Consider the following 23,843-nt stretch of genomic DNA (forward strand, 5'->3'; position numbering starts at 1 on the left):
TCTGCACCTCTCCTCCTGCTCTGTAACGTGCTGCCTGTAGATCCGACTGCATTTTCAACATGACAGATTCCCTTTAATGATTCACTCCACTATAATAAAACAACGGGAAAGAGTATCATCACTTTGCAGTGTGTGCAGCATTCAAGTGAATGATTTAAATGCTAAACTGTCAGAAAATAATGTCTAGTATATTTCACCATCCAAATGTGTAATATTATTAATTACCAGATTCAGAATCCAGACTGTCCTAGAAAATAGATTTCTACATAGAAGCAGTCAATTACATGTTTAATAAGATCGCTCCCTTAATATTATGCAAAAGCAAACGTCTTCAGCTAAGTCATTAAATACGTAGGCAAAACTTTTATAAGTGGATTGTAATAAAAATGGTTGAATTTGTTGAATGAATCCATTACATTTTTACAAATGTGAAATGACAGATTTTTTCCACTGCAGATTTTTATTGTGGATTTGTCGCAGATCTCTCTGCATTGCTTCTACCTCCGTACATATGGTACATTGGCACACAGAGACGGTACAGCTCTGCACTAGGCAGTCATGCAGCCTCCATGTACATCTGTACAGGCGCTGTGCACGCAGATCTGCCGTGGGCATGGGGCATAACTTGCAGTTCTACAGTATGTAAAGCCACAGATAATAAACCCTGTTCCACATCTGTAATTTTTAGTATTGCTTTTGCTCCTGGAAATCCATGTATGGAGCACCATGCTTATGTTTTAACTCAAAAGTGTGAATGATAGCAAGTTCTCATTCTGCAATATTCCATTTTTCCTCAGAAATGTTTCTAGGTTGTGTTGATAAAGGACATGCCTTTGTAGCTCCCCTAGCTATCACCATGATTTAGGGATTTAAAGGTTCAAAAGCTCTTTAAAATATAAGTTTATCTTTAAAACCATGTTTATTGCTACAATACATGTAAAAAAATGTATACAACTTTGCAAATGTTCTTGAAGTCTTCTAACATTTTAGGTATACAGTTCCAATGCAGACTTATATGTCTCTATGGATACAAACCACAAACAAACCTTGTGTAGTCTGATCCTACAGTTATGTTATTCCCTTCACCTGCCCCTTCTACTTAATAACTGTCATGATCTGTGGGTATGTGGACCCACTGGGCCCCACCACCGTAGCCGGGAGGCAGCTGGCCAAACAACAGAGTACCCAATCAATACAAAGTCCAGCAGAAGGGTACCTGAATAGTCCAGACAGTTGCAGCTAGGCACAGATGGAACTTCAGACGGCAGATGATGCAAAGCGTAGGAGATGACATCAGACGTGGTGTAACACAGCAGACCTGGTAGACGGCACAACACGACTCCAACACTATAGAGGGCACAGGAACCAATACAGCACGGGACATGAGAAACAGGTAGCAGGGCACGGGAACATGAGAACAGGAAATGACTAAGGAACCATTTGCAAGACTAACAGAGGAACACAATCAATGCTTAGGCAAGGAGTGAAAGGTCGGGGCCCTTTTTATAGTTCAGGGATCTGGGACTAATTAGTTCATTCCTAACATGTGAGAACGCTGACCCTAGTGGTCACTGCAGGACAGGACGGCCGCATGTGCTCGTATCTCCGGAGAGGAAGACGTCGGCAGGATGAAAGGGGGCTGCGGTCTGAGACTGCGGCCGTTACAATAACCTTCAAAGAGTAGAAAAGTGGTCAGATGGAAGAGAGAAACACATGACCGCAGGATCAGACAACACATAGGGTTTGTTTGTAGTCTGTAACCATGGAGACACATAGGTCTGAATAAAAGCTGTAAATGCAAAACAGTAGAAGATTTTTAATCAAGACTATTTGCAAAATCTTATGAATGACATTTCACATAATGAGTCACTATTGGTGGGAACAAAGCATTGGTAATTTCCCTTCTCTAATAATAAAGTGTGCTTTTCAAATGAAATATCCTGTTTTCATCTAAACTGCTCAGATGTTTCTATGTTCTATAAATGCTTAAACTCAATACATAAATGTTTCATGCAATAGCAACATGCAAGCCGTGATGTAAAATTTTATTTTTTGTAATCCGTTCAATCGGGGCATGGGGAATTAGCCAGCTGTTTGGAATTCATGTTAAGAAGTAATTAAGTATCTGATTGAATTTCTGTGCATCTCAAACAGCAATGGATAATATTTGCACTTAAAATGCATGGCTTTCATTAAAATTAATAACTCCTTAGACGTATCGCGCCAGTGATTTGACTGCGAGATATCCCTGTGCTGGAAAAGACAAATTTGAGCGACGTGAACTTTTGCTTCTTGTGTCAATCATGCTAGCAGGAATCTTTGCTGACTGACACGGAGTCTTCCCTTACATCTGTAACGCACGGTCGTGTAATACACTAAGGAATTGCCTGTCTTGGAAGTCTAACCAAAAAATAGGTTTCACAAATTATCAATTACTGCACTGTGGAAATGGGTTTCACTGCCACCTGTGCTTTCAAATTGCTCTCTGGGAGATCCATTTCTATGCATCCTCTCCCTTGCATTATTTAGGCAGCAGATTCATTATATGCCAAGATAATGCATTTTGTATTGCTGTAGAATTTATTTTGCTGTGAATAAAACAGCAGCATGGCCAACATATTCCACGTAACTCTGCAGTAATAAAACACAAAGTATCGACTGAGGAAGGAATAATGGGCGTCATTCATCAATTGTCTCCCGCACCTTACAATGGCAACATCTTCAATTGCGTTCAGTGACAGTCCCTGGCAATATGTTGTATGTCACCTGTGTTTGTTCCAAACTGCACATTGACTGGCTTATACCAGAGACAGTATAACCATTCCTCATCTATTGCGGGAATACTGGATGCTTGTTAGAGTCTTCAAGGCTCCTTATTTGCTGATATTATTGAATGTGCTGACTCATTGTCTTACATGACGCTGTTGTAAAAGGACAATAACATTATATAAATTGCATTAGGTCAAGCTGCATTTCAAAAAGTAATTTTCACAGCATGATGTATTGGAACACAGAGAAAAACTGTACATGCACAGCAGAAATTCACTATATTATACACTGGAATACAGTATTATTGTTGGATACGGATACGGAGAGAGGAGCTTATAGCAAAAAAGGTTCCCTCCCGGTGCTAGTTAAAGCAGATCTGTTAGGTCCTCTGTCTAAGGGCAACATAGGATGGGTGGGGGAGATGCTGAGCTCTGGAATATAACGTTTTATATGATTTAATCTGGTATTTCTATGCAAAAACCTGATTAACTGCTACCAGGACTCATAGAGAAAGCCTGTGAGTCCTGCTTCCCCCGCCCACACACAGTGATTGACAGCTGTACCTATATACACTCTTATACAGGAAGAGCTGTCAATCGCCCTGTGTGGGCGGGGGAAGAAGGACTCACAGGCTTTCTCTATAAAGACCAATATACACAGGCGAATAATCATCTGGAAGAGTGTTCTTACGAACGCTTGTTCCCAATTATTGGCCCGTGTAAACAGGGCAACGATCAGCCAGCAAACGAGAAAATGATAATTTGTCAGTTGATAAGAAGTTTATGCAACCTATCAAATCATTGTTGTCGGCAGCACATCTCCACGTGTAAACAGGGGATTTGATGCCAGCAATAATGCAAACTGATGGGTACCGAATGATCGTATTAATGATCATTCGTCCCCATACAGTAAAGCATCGGTCCATGTAAAACTGCCTGATAACGGACGGCAATCAACATGTTATATCATCGATCGCCGCTCGTTATGGGCAGAAATCTGCCTGTATTTTTTTCCCAGACTTTAGTCCTGGCAGCATTGATACTGGTTCTCCCCTCTCTGCTTTGATGCTCTTTGAGCATAGGAGATTTGACAAATTCACTTTAACACCTAAACCCCACATTCAGGAACCATAGGGACCTGCAAAAGCTCAACCCAGCCTCTTCCATCCCTTGGATGGTTGCCACGCCCTTTTTTCTTAGGATGTGGTGCTTGTGGGTGTCTGGCACAGGTTCACACTGTCCATCCTGACCATGGGCTTCATCCGATTCCTCTATATAAGCCTCATCTGACGAAGTTGCCTACATGGTATGTACTATATACCCTTGGCTTGATTATTTTAATGATTGCAGAAACAGTGGTACTATTCATTGAAATAAAGAAAAAATGTCCTATACAGTAATATTATTATTACTATTATTATTTTTATTATTACTATTATTATTACTATTATTATTTTTATTATTACTATTATTATTACTATTATTACTATTATTAACATCAGAGATTCCCTATCTACTTGCAGCCAGTGGAGCTCAATGAATACTCTAGTAACTATCACACCCTGACCGTATGAGTAATACTTTATATGCATACATGTAGTGTCGTATTAGGAAAGGGATGTTCCAGATTTATGTAAATAAAGCTTATTCATTGCATTATAGAAAGATTCAAGATCTCTGCTCACTGTCAGTGAGTGGAAACAGACAGAAAGCCTAGTTCTAACTCAAGTGCAGGGCTCATTATAAGAGAGAGATCTAATACACTAAATGAGACATTCATCTGTGTCAGCAGGAGAGGATCAAGACAGGTTTTCAGCTCTGGATGTAAACAAGAAAGACGACATTTGCCAAGCTGAATTCTGGTTACATTTGCACCGAAAAAAACATTGTACATGCCTTGCGCCAGATTTATTTTGTGTTTTGGACAGCTTTTGCTCTTTACTAGGCAGTTTTGAAAATGTTTGCACAGCGGTGCGGCTTAGTCAAAAAAGGGCGTGGCTTAAAATGTCCCATATTGTACCAACATTTTGGAGCAAAATACTGGTCCCTACCAAGATTAAGGAAGAGAAAAGTGTTAAACATCTCTAGCAAGGTGTTCCAAGTTTATTATATAACAAGCACCACTGTGATAAATATGGCACATCTTCTACCTTCAATACATTAATCTTCTTTCAAATAAAACCAAATAAAGTCATTTACTTAAAGGGGTATTCCAGACAAAAGCATTTGCACATATCCACATATACACGGTGGTTTCTGTACCTCCCATAGAGTTGTATTGTGCATACTAAGCCTCTGCTGCATTTAACTCCTATCCACTAAAAGGAGAGACTTATAAAATATCTATCACCATTCCTGTTGATAGATGGTAAATCTTAATGCCCAAAATACCCCTTTATTTTAATCCAAGTTTAGTCCACAAACGACATTACTCATGATATGTATCTTCAATTGTAGTATTATGAACAGCCAACTAGTGGTCAATAGTAGTACTGCAGTTTTGTATTAAAGGGCCAGTCTCTAGTGACCTCATCAAGGAGACCATGAATTTTATTTATTGCATCGTGTGCCCTTTAAGCTGGTAATAAGTGTCAATCAGAGCCAATGTTACTATCTTTAGTTAATATTGTTTATCTTTTTCTGTTTTACCATGTGCATATATGTAATAAATTAAAGGGAAAGCAATAAGATTGAAAATTCCCATATGAACTTAACACTGACAGAGCGATTTCAATTAAAATACAGCTATATATCTAGGTAGATTAATCTAGTTTGCATATGAATAGCTTGCACTATAAGACATTAGTGGCTGACTTTTCCCAGGGCACTTTGTATAAATCTCATTGATGAAAGTCTTAATATATATTGGGGTACAGACGAGACTATGTGTCTTCTAAAACAGTATTAAAACCAAAACATGAATATCTAAATTGGCTTTTAAAACATGAATCTTCTATTTTTTTTCCCTGTAACACGAAATTACCTGAAAACCTCATAATTGAAAACTCAGATTCCATTAAAGCAATAGTTGCAATAGTTTGAGATAAGCATTTAATTGAATGATTTTATGTGCAGTAAATGACTTTGCTTTGCACTGAGAACATTATATAAATGCTAAACACACGATAAATTGTAACTATGTAGAGAAAATTATTTACTGTAGGAAATGCTATATCTTAACCACATATAAAGGAGGAGACAAAAAATCTAATTTAAAGGGGAAAACCTGTAAATATGATCCTCCGTGGGGTTAGTTTTAGGGGTGGCAAACTGGGCAATTTCACAGGGCCTCCATTTTATTGGGGCTCTTGATGATGGGACGTCCCCCTAGGAGCAGGAGCCTGAAGGGGACGAACAATTCCCTATGTTGTTAGCGCTTGTAGTCTTGAGAGCGCTCATTTACACGGGTGTGCAAAACAATACAGCGAACTGTGCAGATATTAAATCAGTTATAGTTTCACAACAGCTGGAGTGCGGAAGGCTGATGTAACAGGTAATGTGGTCCTCCGGAGTAGGAGGCACTCTTACCTAACATCTCTCTGCTGTGGCTTCAAGATGGGGTGTCAATTGGACGACATCTCTTAATATAGACATAATATGGATTGTTTTATTTGTAATTATGAATTCAATTATTCAGCCATATACGGCTCGGTTCACATCTGCGTTCATTTTTTCCTTTGTTCTGCTCCGTCATAAGAGCTGAACAACAACAGAAAACTGAAAGCAATAGACAGACACCAAAGATACCCGGCAAAATCCATTTACTTTAACAGGTTCCGTCGGGTATCCGCCATGGTGTCCGTCATTCTGCACTACTTTGTTCAGCATTTTTGGCCTAATCTGCGATGAAGGCTCCTAACAGGGCTTCAAACGCAGATGTGAACGTAGATAGATTGACTATCAATTATTCTATGTTTATGAACATCCAAATATAAAGCAAATATAGACAGCAAATGCACCTGTGTGAACGAGGTCATAAATGAACACATTGGTAGATACGTATGTGTTCTTCCTTATGTTTCCTCTTTTCTCAACATATCCTGAGATATATGGCATGAGATGACTAGCTTAGAAAAAAAACATTATCTTCTGATGTCACGAGATGTCTTTCTATATGTGTCCATGTGTCGCCACCCAGTGGTTGTGATGTGAATTGCGGCCTATCAAGGTTTTTGTAGCATGCTACAATATTATATTTATATGGACACATCTGTCATTACATCAGAGTTTAGATACATTATAGACTGATAGGAAAGGGATAAAAACATAAAATTTTCCCAAGGAACTCGCGTTTATAGGGATCAGTGATCCCCATGTCTGATGCATTCTCATCCCATACTTCTTATTCCAGTGGTTTGAAATTAGTGGCTCTCCAACAGTTGCACAACTACAATTTCCAGGGCATGCAGGGGGTTGTAGTTTCAACAGCTGGAGAGCCACAGGTTGTAGACCACTGCCTTAGATGAATAAACCCATGCCCATAGGGTTATAATAAATTGTGTAGTTCACGAAATGTCTTACTTATGTGTTATTTATCATTGAAATGATCTAATAGGCTTAATATTATATTTGTAACATTTACACATTGATATACTGGATATCCTGTACTGAACCTAGCCGGTCTGCAGTGTATTACCCACTTCTTCTGTGCACCATGCATAAGTAGGTTCACGTCCCAGACTGCAATTTCATGGTTCATCTGCTGGATGCTTTGAACAATCGTTGCGCATTAATTTGAACTTTTTCTTGTTTTTCCCAAAGTACTGCTCATTTGACCCTTTTTAGCTATTGTGTAAGTCAGAAAAGCCAGAGGACATTTGGCTGCCTGGATTTTGTAGACATTTCCAAATTTTGAAGACATTTTCTTACTTACATGGGATTCAAAATTGGATTTATATTTTGTACTTTACAGTGAATGAACATCCTCACGGGGGCAGCGGTGGATAAGCAGTTTATACTGACACCTCGAAACAAATGTAATATTGGTTACAAAGTATAGTCTTTGTTTTACAGATATTGAACCATGTGATGATCACGGATTCCCTAATGTGTCTACAGGTCTCGGGAAACATTAGAGCTTGTATATAAAATATAGAGCAGACGTACTGGAGGAGTTTCTTATATCAAATAATCTAAACACTGCTGTCAAACACTAACCTGATTTTGGTAAATGACATCTGTAATCTGATTGGTTGCTATGGGTTGCTCCACTTTTTATCTTTGCTAGATTTTATACATGATGCTCATTATTCCTCTTTTCCAGTGCCCTGAAGCTGTGTGCCTGCTATGCAACCAATAATTTTTTTAATTCATCAAAATACAAAATAAAAAAGGAAGCAACTTTGCAAATAGTAATGGTTAACTAGTGGTGTACCTACCAAGAAGGTAGACTATGCGACTGCTTTGGGACCCATGGTGGAAGGGGGTCTGGTACTGCACTGCTTCTTCTGCTACCCGGCACACAGTCTTAGCGTTTTTCATGCAGTCACCACTAGGGGGAGCTCACTGCATAGAATTTTTTTACAGCTCTCACTGAGGTCAATAGTATCTGTATAGATTCGTATGTACTGAGCTCCCTCTAGTGGTGGCTGTAGGCAGTCACAGTTTTAGCATTTTCAGTGTAAAGGGAAGAAGAGGATTCGAAGATCACTGGAAAGATTTATTCATGTATTTACGCCACTTTGCAGGCATAAATACAATGAGATATATTGCGTTTGGGCTGAACACCATATTCATGAAGCCCCTATGCCACTTTTTCTAACATGTGTAACTAGTTTTAGAGTCACACAGATAAAAAAATTTTGGGCTATTTATTTATTTATTTATGATTAACCTATGATTTCTTTGTACGCCCATGGTTAAACCTCCTACTATTTTGTGTATACAGCTCCTATGCAGATATGTCTGCATGTATATGTTATACAAAGAAATCCATTGAATGGAGCGGTGGTCAAACATGTGCGCTACCGCTTCATTTAAAGTCAATGGGACTGACGGAAAATGCTCAGTGCAGTGCTTCAGTGTTTCTGTTATTCTCATAGATATTGAATGGAGTGGAGGGCACATGCCTGACCATTGCTTCATTCATGCTCCCCTTCACTGCCAGTGGTTCAGTAAGGAGGAAAGGAGGGATCAGGAGCGCTGTTCTCATGATTGGATGGAGTCCTATGGGTGTGCCCCCCTAGCGATGAGACAATTATTACTTATCCTGTGATCATTGGTGATCATTGTCCAATTTTGGAATACACATTTAAATGACAAATTCAGCTCTACTATGTCTGTAGTTTTAACCCACATAGATGAGTACAACATTCTACTAGACTTGATCCTACTTCTGTAGTTGTGTCTCATAACTTTATTACTGTCTTTTATTATTTCATTGTCCTCAGCTTTAGTTATTGTGTTGCTTTTCTAGAATTTAATCCTAAAAGGTGTATGTAAAGGATCTGCCAGGCACAGCTTCGGGGTTAACGCCCATAGGTAATCAGTCTTCACCTGAGTTTATGTCTCTGAGACTGACTCCAGCTTCCACCACTCAGGCTGGCAGGCTTAGGAGTGGGAGAGCCTATCGCAGCCTGGCCAGACTCAGCTAGCTCCCGCCCTCTGCCTATTTATACCTGCCTTTCCTGTTCCTCCTTTGCTTGTGATTCTTCTCGTGTGTTTCCTGGCCCTGCTGCAGCTTCTGACTATTTGATCCTTCTCCATATTGACCCCGGCTTACTGACTACCCTCCTGCTCTGCGTTTGGTACCTCGTACACTCCTGGTTTGACTCGGCTCGTTCACCTCTCTTGTTGCTCACGGTGTTGCCGTGGGCAACTGCCCCATTTCCCTTAGCTTTGTGTACCCTTGTCTGTTTGTCTCGTGCACTTGCTGAGCGTAGGGACCACCGCCCAGTTGTACCCCGTCGCCTAGGGCGGGTCGTTGCAAGTAGGCAGGGACAGAGTGGTGGGTAGGTTAGGGCTCACTTGTCTGTTTCCCTACCCCTATCATTACAGTGTATCAGTGTGATTAGTGCAACTTTAGAATTCATTTTTGTTAAAAATTTGTTTTACTTTTTGAAATACAGCTGCTTTGTATTCTCTCTACAGAGCAGCTGTATGTAGCATTAAATCCTGTACCCGTCAGATCAGCAGGACTGACGGGTTCAGTGAAAGCATGATTAGGAACTTAGATGTGATAGATTACAGATGGATCCTGTGTGACCCGCTGACACTGAACCCGTCAGCAAAAGATATAGCTGCTCTGTATAACGAATACAAAGCAGCAGTTAAATTTTTTTTTTAATAAAAACTAATTATAAAGTTGCACCAATCACACTGACTGAACTGTTAATTTAAAAAAAAGCCTTTCAAAGGTTTACATAGCCTTTAAAAAATTGTAATTCAGTTGAAGACTTAGATAAAATTTTGTCAAGTATCGCCCTCTAGTGAAATACTTTGTAAACACATGAATTTGTAAGTTATATTAACTCTAAAAGTTTGATACCAGTAAAGTTTCCATATGTAAAATACAATAATGGGAATAATAAACTTATGCTACTCTTAAAATGACATTTCAATGGAGCAGATTTACCATTCAAAATTTACCAGAATTCTGGCTGAAATTGAGCGGGAATTCTGGCGTACATGCTGTGCAACACATTTACAAACTGTTTGGTTTTTTTTTGCGCTCGACAAGGGAGCTTGGATTAGGTGGAAAGGTTTTTGGTCTAGTAAAAATGGGGCTTGATAAAAATTTTGACGCAAAAACTGGCGTGAACTAAGCCAACGAAAAATGTCTAACATGTCTGCCAAGATGCACTAAATCTATCATAAGTATCCCCCGCCCCCCCCCCCCCCCCCCGGATAATTTATCCACATTATAGGATTCATTTATTGTGATTTGTTGTTATTATTTTATTTATTTAATGTATAAGGAAAATATAGATATATTTTTTATCTAACTTAAGAAAGCACTGTGAGATATGTAAATGGTTTGTTTGGAAAATAAAGTTAATTCTCCAATACCTTATTGGGGAATTCAGAGTTAATAAAGAATTACCACAAAAGTTTTTTCGTTTACATGCAAAAGATTCTATAGTAGTAGTTATGTCAACATTGTTTTTGAAAGTGATTTGCATCCTCGCAGTCCCCCTATAAATCCTTTAGGACCCCTCTATTAGCCAGAGCGGGCAGCCGCTAACCATTTACTTGAATGGCTGCTATGTAAAGCCGCATGCAGTAGTCTCTGCAGGGCAGATGTATGACCAGCCCGGTAATAGCTGTTTGCCAAGGGTTTCAGAAGACAGAGTCATGGAGATGATCACCGGGCTGGCGTTATATGAAAACTGGAATGTCTTGATAAGACAAACCCTTTAAGATGATCTGATGTACTCTTGTAGCTGTTAGTCTTGTACATATGATATAACCTATGAAGTGGGTGAAGAATAGATATACCTTAGAAGTCTCTATGGCCCTAAGATATAAACAAATAACTGAGGACTTCAAGTACTGTCTTTTTAAGACTGGATGTCTGGATGAATCAATACTTGTCAGATGTACTGGATGGATGTGTCTCGCTGACTCTTCAGTCTATGCTGAAATATATTTTCTTCTTCTCTAAAAAGCATTGATAAAAAGCTCAGGGCCAGCTTAATGGCAACGTTGAATGTTGCAAGCTGTCGTTTCATCTAAACCTGGTAATACATGTCAAAAAGGAAACAATCAGCCCTGGACGATGAATATGGATCCAATTGTGAACCCTTGTGACTGATGAGGAGATGATGGACTACAATAACAGACAAGTTCATTTGGCGGTGTCATCATCATCATCATCATCATCATCATCATCATTGGATCTACTACTGTGTCATTTACTGCTTCGACCCTGATTTTTTTTACTCCCCACATATTTACGATAACATATACAGAATTCACGGAAAATGACTGGTTTTGTTAAACAATCGAACATTTAAAACCGATAACTACACAAAATTCATTGTGTGATTCATCATTGTCCATTTCCAACCCGTAGCTAGGCATGAAGTTATCTAACATCTGTATCCCGCATGTTATAGAGTGATTAGTGAATGTTTTTGTAATTGTTTTTATGTCAATTAAAATTAACTAAAATTGTATGCTTATTTATTTCTCAACCTATCTTTATACAGATAACAACTTGTGAGAGTTAAATGATAACATTCTGGCTGTTTGCCACCACTAGAGCATAGAAAATGAATGCAAACAAATTACAATGGAAAGTATTCAGTAAGTTCCCGTGCCCCCTCTTGTGGTGAATGGGGTCAGCTGCAGTACCCTGCACAGCGGGTGGAGGAAACTGTGCAGGAAAAGCTTAGAAGGTGACACAGCGCTAAGTTAGCACTTCTGCCTCTTCATTCTCAGGATCAGTGGGGGTCCCAGAGGTCAGACACCCACCGATCATAAAGTGATGGCAAATTCTCTAGCAATAGACTATCACTTTATAAGATGGGAAGACTCCTTTAATATATATATAACATACATCATTTTCTTGTGTTTTGGCTCTCTGGCGGCTTTTAAGTCCTGCATCATTACAGAACTATGTTCAGTGCTTTTAGCTTTCATACAGTGACTATTAAAATCTGACTCGCTGAAATCCACCCACTGTCACATCAGAGGCTCAGACTTCTGCTTTGTCCACCTTCTATACTTTGTACTGCAGCTCTGCCTTTTTAGAGTAGCTGCTGTAAATAAACACAAGCTCACCACAAACTAACCAAGACATTACCAGATTACAGTAATGACTTTAAGAGGTCCTGTCACCTCTGCTGGCATGTCTATTTTAGATAATACTTGTATTCTCAATGAAATAACAATTTTGGAGCACCTTTTCTTAGGAATGTGCGTTGGCTGTTCCTCTATTATTGTAACATCAGGGCTTCCCTCTCGGAGCAGAATCCCCGGCCTATTCTCTGGCTGGGAATTCAACTCCTAGAGGGAGTTCCAATGGCGCTATCTACAGGCGGGTGTGGCACTACATGGGCACTGTGTCACTATGTACAAGAGCACTGCCACTAGGGGCAGCTAAGGCGGCATTGTACTGTATAAGGGCAGATAGGGGGAATTATACCCTATGAGGCAGATATGGGGGCAGTTTTGGCGGCATTATACTGTATAGGGCAGCTGTGGGGCATTATGCTGTATGGGGCTGCTATGGGGGCAGCTATAGCGGCATTATGCTGAATGAGGGAATTTGTTTGGACATTATAATGTATGGGAGCATCTGTGTGGGCATTATACTGTATGGGGCAGCTTTCGGGCATTATGCTGAATGTGGGAATTTTTGCGGCATTATACTGTATGAGGGCATCTGTGTGGGCATTATACTGTATGGGGGCATCTGTGGGCAGTGTTCTGTATGGGGGCATCTGTGTGGGCATTATACTGTATGGGGGCATCTGTGTTGGCTTTATACTGTATGGGGGCAACTATGGGTCAGTATACTGTATGGTGGCATCTATGGGTCAGTATACTGTATGGTGGCAGCTAGAGGGCATTATACTGTGTGTGAGCAGCGATTTGGTATTATACTGTGTGGGAGGCACTATGTGAGCATTATACTGTGTGGGCTGAACCTGGTGTGTATAGGCGGAGATTGGGTGGAATTAGAGGCGTGACTTAAAAGAAAAAAAAAATGCTGCGCTGTGCGCCGCATCGGTTGTCCCCCTTTGTGAGACTTGAAAGAATAGCACTGTCTACAGGGAAGGCTGTATAGCACTGTATGGGGAGACTGTATAGCCCTGTCTACAGGGGGGCTGTATAGTACTGTATGGGGAGACTGTATAGCCCTGTCTACAGGGGGGCTGTATAGCACTGTATGGGGAGACTTTATAGCCCTTTCTACAGGGGATCTATATAGGACTGTATAGCACTGTCTACAGGGGAGGATGTATAGCACTGTCTACAGGGGGCTGTATAGCGCTGTCTACAGGGGAGGATGTATAGCACTGTCTACAGGGGGCTGTATAGCGCTGTCTACAGGGGGCTGTATAGCGCTGTCTACAGGGAAGGCTGTATAGCACTGTCTACAGGGGGCTGTATAGCACTGTCTACAGGGGGCTGTATAGCACTGTCTACAGGCGAGGCTGTATAGCACTGTCTACAGGGGGCTGTATAGCACTGTCTACAGGGGGCTGTATAGCACTGTCTACAGGGGGCTGTATAGCACAGTCTACAGGGGGCTTTATAGCACTGTCTACAGGGGGCTGTATAGCACTGTCTACAGGGGAGGCCGTATAGCACAGTCTACAGGGGGCTGTATAGCACTGTCTACAGGGGGCTGTATAGCACTGTCTACAGGGGGGGGCTGTATAGCATTGTCTACAGGGAGCTGTATAGCACTGTCTACAGGGGAGGCTGTATAGCACTGTCTACAGGGAGCTGTATAGCACTGTCTACAGGGGAGGCTGTATAGCACTGTCTACAGGGGAGGCTGTATAGCACTGTCTACAGGGGAGGCTGTATAGCACTGTCTACAGGGGGCTATATAGCACTGTCTACAGGGGAGGCTGTATAGCACTGTCTACAGGGAGCTGTATAGCACTGTCAACAGAGGGCTGTATAGCACTGTCTACAGGGAGCTGTATAGCACTGTCTACAGGGGGGCTGTATAGCACTGTCTACAGGGGGCTGTATAGCACTGTCTACAGAGGGCTGTATAGCACTGTCTACAGGGGAGGCAGTATAGCACTGTCTACAGGGGGCTGTATAGCACTGTCTACAGGGGAGGTGGTATAGCACTGTCTACAGTGGGCTGTATGGCACAATCTACAGGAGGAGGTTGTATGGCACTATCTACAGGGGGTACTATCTACAACGGTCAGGCTGTGTGTGGCACCCAGGGGAGGGGGACCTAGTCAAAAGTTTGCTATGGGACTCAGTGTTTCCTTCCTAGTTACGTCCCTGTCCGACGCCGCTGCTGACAATACTCCCGCCGCCACGGAACAGATGAAGATTTCACATTCTTCTTCTCCTCTTCTGTTCAGTGGTGGCTGCAGAGCTGCATGCGCACATGCTCTCCTCTCTCCAGCTCTTGCTGTGACACTTTACGTAGCTGATTGGCCAGTGTCACAGCGATGTTACATGCCCCCTTGCCATTACACCCCCATTGACAGTTCAGGGGGTTATTTAAATATCAGGCGCCAAATATAACGGCACCGATATGTAAATAACGGAAGAGGATAGGATTTTTTTTTAAAGTGCCCCAGGGTTTGTGCAGCCCTGCCCATTACATGCCGCACTCAGCTGCACATGTATGGGGAGGTGAAAGGTTCTCTTTAAGAAGGACCTATCACCTCCATAATGCTATGTGTTCAATATATATATAGTGATAACTGCTATATACAACGCTGTTTATAGTCTGAGCCGCAGATCAGGTGCTAAGGGCATGATGGAGCCTCCAGCAGTGAGTCAGGTTATTTACATAATGTGCACAGGCTCTACATATAATTTTTGTAAAAAAAAGAAATAAAAGATGAGTTATATTAACATGGCTACAGTATTTCTTTTTATGGGGCTATTAAAACACATAACCTGAAGGTAGGCGTCCGAAGATGTTTTCTGTATAGGGCTGTTCATTAAATCTCTGAATACTTCAGAAAACTTTATGAAACTAGCTAAGGCTAAGATGCGAAGAAAATATTGTAAGACAAGAAGTGCTACATGGTATGTTTGATTCCCGTTATCTATATTAAATACATAACACTTCTGGGATTCCTGTTAGATTAACAGAAAATAAGAATTGTGTTTTTTATGTCACAAATGTAATTGAATGATAGACAGTAAAACATCAATTTGACAGAAATATGATTTTGTGTTTGACAACTATCACAGCAATGAGGATAAAAGCATGAAAAACACATTCAGTGCGTTATGATCCCTTATACATATTTATAGTGTTTGGTTAGATGCTGTCTTACTCTGCCATCTAGTGTCAGCAGGAAGAATTTCACCAGTTTAACTGATGAATCCTATAGATGTAATAAAAAGAATCGAAAAACGAGAGATTATTGAATTCACTTCCAATCCTAGTGAGCCGCTCCACTCCGGAAGCTGGTGAATAGAAACTTAAAGTCAGTGAATCAGTTTGATTATATCGTGTAATGGTTCAAGATTTAAACTGATCATGTGGAAAAAAATCAAAAAAATATATTAATTTCAAAAATGTAAGCTAAATATAAATCAGAATACTATCCCATATTTGAAATAGTTGGCAGCGGATAATTTTGCATGTAGAAATAAATATCCATTCATTTTAATTTACTTTCATATTATATTATTCTGTTACTTTCAAAGTTCGCAACCTCATTTTAGAGCATTCAAGAAAATGTTGATCTTTCTATTAAGATTGACATCAAGTTAATACCTGAGGTTGTTTCTTAATAAACACATGAAGGGACATTTTACTGTATGGTCCATGTGCTCAGGGTTATGGCAATAAAGTTCCATAATCATTTTTTACCTAACTGTCCACCCATTGGTTAGTTCTAAATAAAACACATGTGGACTATATTTCAAACGTGTTTTAATTATTATAGAGAACCCCTACCCAGCCACTGCACAATGTATACACACAGCCATATGTACAGTTACCCGAAATGCATCCAAATACAGTGAGCTCCCTCTAGTGGTCACAACAGGCAGCTGGACTTTTCTTATTTTACTCTTTTACTATATGAAGGCAAGCAGAGAAATTTAGAGCTCTGTATAAAGAACACTGAGCTCCGACCCATGCAAAGATATATTATACGATTCAGCAAAATGTTGGACTTATTTAGGTGAAATTTAAATTATATGTACACTTTCTTTAATCCTATATTACTTAATACTGTAAGCCCTTGCACTATTCTAAACCACGGCAAATATTAGGTGCTAACTCATAAATAGCCCTAGACCACCTGGCATATAAGGTATTAATCCATAACTACCCAAGAGCACTATGGATTGAATCATTAACCCTCGTAAACAACCACGTTACCACCCGAGACCCCAGAAATATTAAGTGTTTAGCCATAATCACCCTAGAGCACCACAGACATTACCATCAATCCTTTTATCACCCTAGACCCCAGAAATATTTGGTTCTACCCAAAACTGTATTGCACCACTGACATAACTGTTAACCCTTTCAATACCCTAGACCTCAACCAACATATGACAAAAAAGTATATATACTGGGGCAACATTTTGCCATTATCACCATAGTCACCAACATATTTTAAAGCACCCCTTTAAAAATCCTGGGTTTGTCCTTGGAAGCATGAATGTGCAGTCTGCGCCTCCGAGAGCTAAGCTTGTTTTTTGACAGGAAGTATTTTACTGCTGATAATTCCTTTATATTTAACAAAATACATAAATAAACTGGGCGGCACTTGAAGGCATGAAACAAAATGTTAGTTTAATGGAAAAGAGACTTCTCAAGAGGTTTCAGAGATGGGCTCTTGACTTGAGCTTTCACAATTTCGCACAGGTCATCGCTTTAGATTATCCACACGCCTTACACTTTGTAGCTTTTCTGAGAGCACCATCACTTATTGAAATTCTTCTATTCTCTTATTGACATTTCTCAAGTGTCTACAATCAATGAAGTCCATTTACGTTACCATTTGACATCTTGAATAAAGCAGTGACAACTGTAACTGTGGAAACAAACAACAACATTGATGGTATCCCTGGTTATTTCTATGATAGAAGTCATAAAGGTGTGAGAGAAAATATTTTATTAAATAAAAAAAAAACATTTATATTTTTTTATGTTTTTATTTTACTCTATTTTACATATTTGTTTATGTTTATGGCAAATCTAAATATATTTATATAGAGGGAGAGATACATATATACAAATATATAGAGATAGATATATATATATATATATATATATATATATATATATATATATATATATATATATATATATATATATATATATATATATATATATATATATACAGAAAACATTTTTAACATTGAATAATCCAGCATCCTGGGGACCAATGAAGGGCCGGATTATCCAATATCCAATATGATGGACTATGGTGAAATCAAGTTTGGCAGCTTGTAATAATGGGAAATATGAGTTCTGTATGTAACATCTGTTTAGTTCATATAGGGGCATCATTAACAACTACAGGCTATTTATGGGTCATGGAAATGCACATATTGGGATGTCGGCACAGATGTGATGTCATCATGACACAGACATTTCGAGGCCTGTAGTAGTTTATGTAGGCCTTTGTATGAGATTTTAAGTAATTACTTTACTTTTAGACTAATCTATTCTTTAATGTAATCATATATACATTCATCATGCATCAGTCTACATTAAACGGGTTGTACAAGATTACAAAAAAGGTCTGTTTTCTTTCCAGAAACAGTGCCACTCCTTGTCCCTAGAATTTGTCTGGTATTGCAACTCAGCTGCATTTAAGGGGCATTTTGCTAATCTTGTGCAACCACTTTAACTACTACAGGCTTCCTATGCAACTCAGAAATGTCCACATCAGGATGTCAGTGCTCACCTATAGGATGCCGGTAGCAGTTAATGTAAAACCCTGCATATGGGCAGAGATAATAGTTTAATGCAGTTTCCTATTTTCTTTACTATCGGAACCCACTTGAATGCCAACCTGCCAGACTACCGGTTAATTTTTTTTAATAACCTGCCATTTGGTGCCAAATTTTAAAAAAATGTTATACTATTTTTTATTGTTGCCCTGGAAAGAAAACAAATCTCGAAACCGACCATAAACACCATCTGCATGGAGTTTGTATGTTCTCCCTGGATTTGCCTGGTTTTCTATCACACTGAACAAAACATATTGATAGGTTATTTGGATTCCTAGGAAATAGGATCTAGTGTGTGTTTGAGATGGGAAATTAGATTGTGAGGTCCTTTGGGAACAGGAACTGATGTAAGTGATGACAATCTCTGTACCGCGCTGCGGAATATATTGGTGCTATATAAGCAACAGAAGAAAAATTAGACAATCATTTTTTTTATCCAGGTCTGTTATCTTTTTGAGTATGTTTTAGTGGTTGAGAATAGACCAACTTGATATTTTTTTGTGAGTAAAAATATTTTGTTATAGACCAATGTTTTCAGATTGGCTGCCTTATCACAAGTGCATTACATTGTTTTCAGAAATCTTCAGTCCTCGCCATGATGACTGATGTAAATGGAAGATTGATTGTAAATGCGTTCTCTTTTGGTTTCTGCAGTGGTAATAGGAAAAAATGAAGAATACTTTAAAATGAGTCGACAACATTGCAGCAATTTGCCTTGATTGACTGTCAAGTTATTAGTAAAACCCTGCGGAGCCTGAATGATACAATGCAATGGAAATGATTAGGGGAGGAATAGGAATTCTGCCTTCAAAATTCTAAGTGTTCTACGACAGATACATTGTCTCAGTGTGAGCGCTATCTCCATGAGAGAAGCACATTTATGGGCTGTTTTACATTTCATTTATATTATTGCAAGTCTGGATTTAGTGCATCATATTTATCTTTACTTCTAAAATATTTAACAAAGTAAATGTTGAATTAAAGCATTGTGCGGGTGTACATATTTATTTCTGTGCAGAAGGATGAATTCATAATAAGACTAAAACATGGATTTCAATTTACAGCTGAGATATGAAGCACAATATAGAACTTTACTGCTAATACTTGTCCAGGGCAAAGGTTATTTGATACAATGATGAAAATTCTTGCATGTTGTGCTGAAAATGCGCCCAATGGGATGGGGCAGATTTACTAATGTGTCCGCACTTAAAATTAGTTGAAAAATTTGCCACAATTTGGTGCATTTTAGATCAGATGTTTGCACCTTTCTAGACACTGAAAAAAAAAAGTTCCCAAAAAGTGTAGGGCTTAAAGGGCAACTAAACTTTCAAAAAACTTCTGACATGTCTTAGTGACATGTCAGAAGTTTTGATCAGTGGGGGTATGAGTACTGAGACCCCCACCTACCACTTTTGGTCGCTTGCGGAAAAAAAAGTTACATGCTCTTTCTTCGAGTGGTTTCCACCTCTGACCTCCCCTTGAAATCAATGGGAGGCAGAAAAAACCCGATGTCAGAAAACAATGTCACAAGATATATTGGGAGTTAAGGGCAGATATATGCAACTGTATACGGTTGCATATGTATGGGGCATACATTTAGTGGACTATTTAAAATAGTCCTAACAAACGTAATTCCCAAACATGGTGTAATCCTAGCGTTAGTTGTGTTGTATAAAGGGAGTCTGAAATGGTCTGGAATCTAACTCCTGTCTTATCAGAGCTGCAGACTTCAGTTTTGTCTATTCTCCATACTTTACAATGTAGCTCGGGATTTTCAGTTTGGCTGCTCTGTATAAGCACAAGCTCACCACAAGTTCAGAAGTTCTTGATTGGGGAGCAACAATAAAATGATTAAGTGCTACAAGCAACTATATTTACCAGCAAGAAAAAGATTATTAAGTAACTGCAATACATATGCTAACCCAAAATGAAACCCAGTAAAAGGGGATACACAAAATTGAACACATTTGCAAGTGGGGGGGGGGGGGAGTTTTTTCCCCCCCATATTTTTTAAGCCTATGTTAAGTGGAAGCGATTCGCACCAGGAACAATGTATGTATTGCATTTATAGAGTAGCGTATATACATGTGCACATTTTGTTTACATTAAAACATTAAATCTCATATGTACTTTCATAATATCTCGTTATAGGCTAACAGAGCTCCAAACCCCCTAAATACACAACATTTAGAAGGACCTGTCACTTCTTCTGACATGACTATTTTAGTAAATAATTGTATTGCCCATGAAATAATTATATAAACATATTTTCTTCAAAGTGTTGCGTTGTACCGTTCCTCTGTTATTCCTCCTAGAAATGTATGAATAAATTGATAACTGGGTGTTACCATTTCCCTTGTCACAGATGGGTGACCCTACACAGTCTCACTCTGTCAGCGCTGATTGGACATTGTCAGTCTGTGTAGGGGCACACCACCATATGGTAACATCCAGTTATAAATGTATTCATAAATTTTAAGAAGGAGGAATAAAGGAATGGCACAACATAGAGTTCGAAAAAATTATGCTCCAGAATTGTTATTTCATTGTGAATAACAATTTGTTAAAACAGACATGTCAGGAGAGCAGGCAGGTTCCCTTTTAACCCCTTCCCGACATCCGCTGTACATATACGACGTACGTCAGGTGTGGGAGTATGGAGTGTGTCGGCTGTATCTTAAGGCCGACACTTCAGTGCAATGAGTGCGATGCTGCTAGTTTAACCCGTTAAATGCCGCAGTCAATAGTGACTGCAGCATTTAATAGGCTAGAAACAGGGGGACGGCCACCTGTAACATTGCAACCGCACCCCCGTGACACGATCGTGGGGTGTTGTTGGTTGGCATGGCAGCCTAGGGCCTGATGAATCCACCCAGGTCTGTCATCTTTGTACTCTTATGAAGCCCTGCTTCCGGCAGGGCTTCATAGGAGAGTGTCAGTATAACGGCACATTAGTATTAATATTGCAGTATATCATGCGAGCGATCCACCAATCAAGTCCACTAGGGGGACAATAAAAAAAAATTAAATACAGTAAAAAAATGTTTTTTTAATATATAAATATATATATATATATATATATATATATATATATATATATATATATATATATATATATATATATATATATATTAAAAGTTAAAAAAAAAACTTTTACCATTTTCCCCCAAGAACAATGTAAAAAAACAAAAATTACCATAACCGGTATCGACGCGTCTGTAAAAATACAAACTTTTACAATATATCATAACTTAGTCCGCACGGTGAACTCCGTAAAAAATGTAAACGCCAGAATCGCTCTTTTTTGGTTACTTCATTTCCTACAAAAAAATTAAGTAAGAAGTGATCAAAAAGTCTCCTGTACGCTCAAATGGTACCAATAGAAACTACAGCTCATCCCGCAAAAAATAAGCCCTCATAGTGCTCAATCGATGGAAAAATAAAAACGCTATTGCTCTCAGAATATGGTCGACAGAACTCAAATTTTATTTTGAATAATCAGTATTTTCCTTGTAAAAGTAGTAAAACAAATAAAACGATATAAATTTGGTATTGCAGTATTCACATTGACCCGCAGAATAAAGTTAACATGCCGTTTTTACCGTACGCTGAACGCTGTAAAAACAAACACCCCTAAAATATTGAGTAATCACAGTTTTTTTCCTATTCCCCCCACAAATAATATTTTTCCAGTTTCCCACTATATTATATGGTACAATAAGCATAATAAATATACGGCTCTATTTATGGAAAAATAAAAAAATTATGGCTTTTGGAAGGTGGGGAGGAAAAAAACAAAACTGAAAATCCGAAATATGGCTGTGGTGGTAAAGGGTTAAATTAAAAAAAATCTGGCGGCAGCCAACACTAGGGGAGCTTACGATATTACAGCTTAATGTTTTATTATTCAGTTCAATGAATACATTGTATACAGCAAGCTCCAACGCTCCCTCTAGTGGTATCTAATTAAGGTGGAACCATCGGGAATGGGGAATGGATTAGAACCATGGGAATGGGGAATGGATTAGAACCATGGGAATGGGTTAGAGGTATTGGCAATGACAACGGTAAACTCAGTCTTGGAATGTATCGGAGAGGGCAGAACGATCAGCTGGGGATTTCAGAGCGTAGTCAAACAAGTCAGTAGTTGGCAAGATGACGGTGTTCAAGCAGGATCAGTACATTGGAGAATATGAGGAGTAGTCAGGGAAGTCAGGTCACAACAGGTAAATTTCAGCAGAAAAAACAAGACCAAACCAAAACAGAGTGGAAACACCTATAGCTGACACTAATGCCGGTGTGGAACTGATTTGACCCTTGGTTGACCAGATGGCCCGCTCTGCACTTGGGCTGTCCGGTATCAGTGCATGCCCTCTCCCCGTACTCAATGCAGCAGCGGCCGAGAGGAAACTTGGCACTGGCATGAAAGGGTAATTTAGTGGAATGTTTTAAGTGATCGCAACCAATTTATTTTATTAATTTCTCCCGTGCAGTTTACCAAAATGAGAGAAATGAGCTCATCTATTGTTTAGTGCATTTCTGCTGCTTCTCCTTCAGTTTGAGACTATTCCGCATGATTACCATATGGAAAATATATAATGATAAGATTCAGTTTCTATTCCAATACATATGATTTCTAGTCCACAGCACATTTATTGAGTTATATCTGTTAATTTGAGGTTACCTTTTCCACTATGACTATTAGCAGCATAATTATACAAAGAAATCCCATTTATATAAGACATGAGAGATAGTGCTGTCAACTGAAATAATGCTCCATGGATCGTATCATCCTGCATCAAAGGAAGATAAAAGATCCCTCATGAATATGTAAATTTTTACACATCAGACTGTGAATAGTTATATTTGTGAAGTTGTATTTATTAATGTTAAGCAAAGCAGCTCAGTTCTTCAACTCTGCTATGCGTTAATCTTCAGTTGTATGCATATTAAGTGTAGATGTGGCGTTTTTTCCCTTTATGCTTGAAATCATATTGTAAACATAAGGTTATTTTTTTTTTCTCCCCGAGCAGCACGCCGCCGTTTGTCATTACACAAGAAAGAGATGTCTTACATGGAGTTCTTTTCATGCTGTTAAAAACAAACAAATAGCTTTTGGCTCAATGGATTTTACAACACTCTTTAGTTTCAAAATAAATTGCAATATGTGTTTCTGAAAAGCTGTTCCTTTAATGGAGATGGCCATTTTGTCATGTGTATGGCTTATTTTCTTAAAGTTACATTTTGTTGCCTCTTGCCATGCAATTTATAGATTATTAATTTCATTTTTCCAAAATATATATACATTATTTATTTATTTATTTTTTAATATACACAAGCAAGAGGAGAAGTTAGCTACTTCCTGCCTCACTAATGTCACCATAAAACTAAATTTCCGAGCATTCCTTGCTTTTTAGCTAGTCAAAAATAATGAATTCATTTAAAAAGGATGGTGAATGCTCTGGTCTATCTAAAAAGTGCTTCTCAGCAGTGTAC

The 23,843-nt window shown here is 39.1% G+C and overlaps 1 protein-coding gene across 2 annotated transcripts in view; it reads left to right on the forward strand.

The window, feature by feature from the left end:
• Positions 1 to 23,843, forward strand: part of ROBO1 (roundabout guidance receptor 1) — an 890,328-nt gene that overhangs the window by 224,683 nt on the left and 641,802 nt on the right. The window lies entirely within an intron of this gene.

Source organism: Rhinoderma darwinii, chromosome 2, assembly GCF_050947455.1.
Source record: "Rhinoderma darwinii isolate aRhiDar2 chromosome 2, aRhiDar2.hap1, whole genome shotgun sequence".
In the NCBI taxonomy this organism is placed as follows: domain Eukaryota; kingdom Metazoa; phylum Chordata; class Amphibia; order Anura; family Rhinodermatidae; genus Rhinoderma; species Rhinoderma darwinii.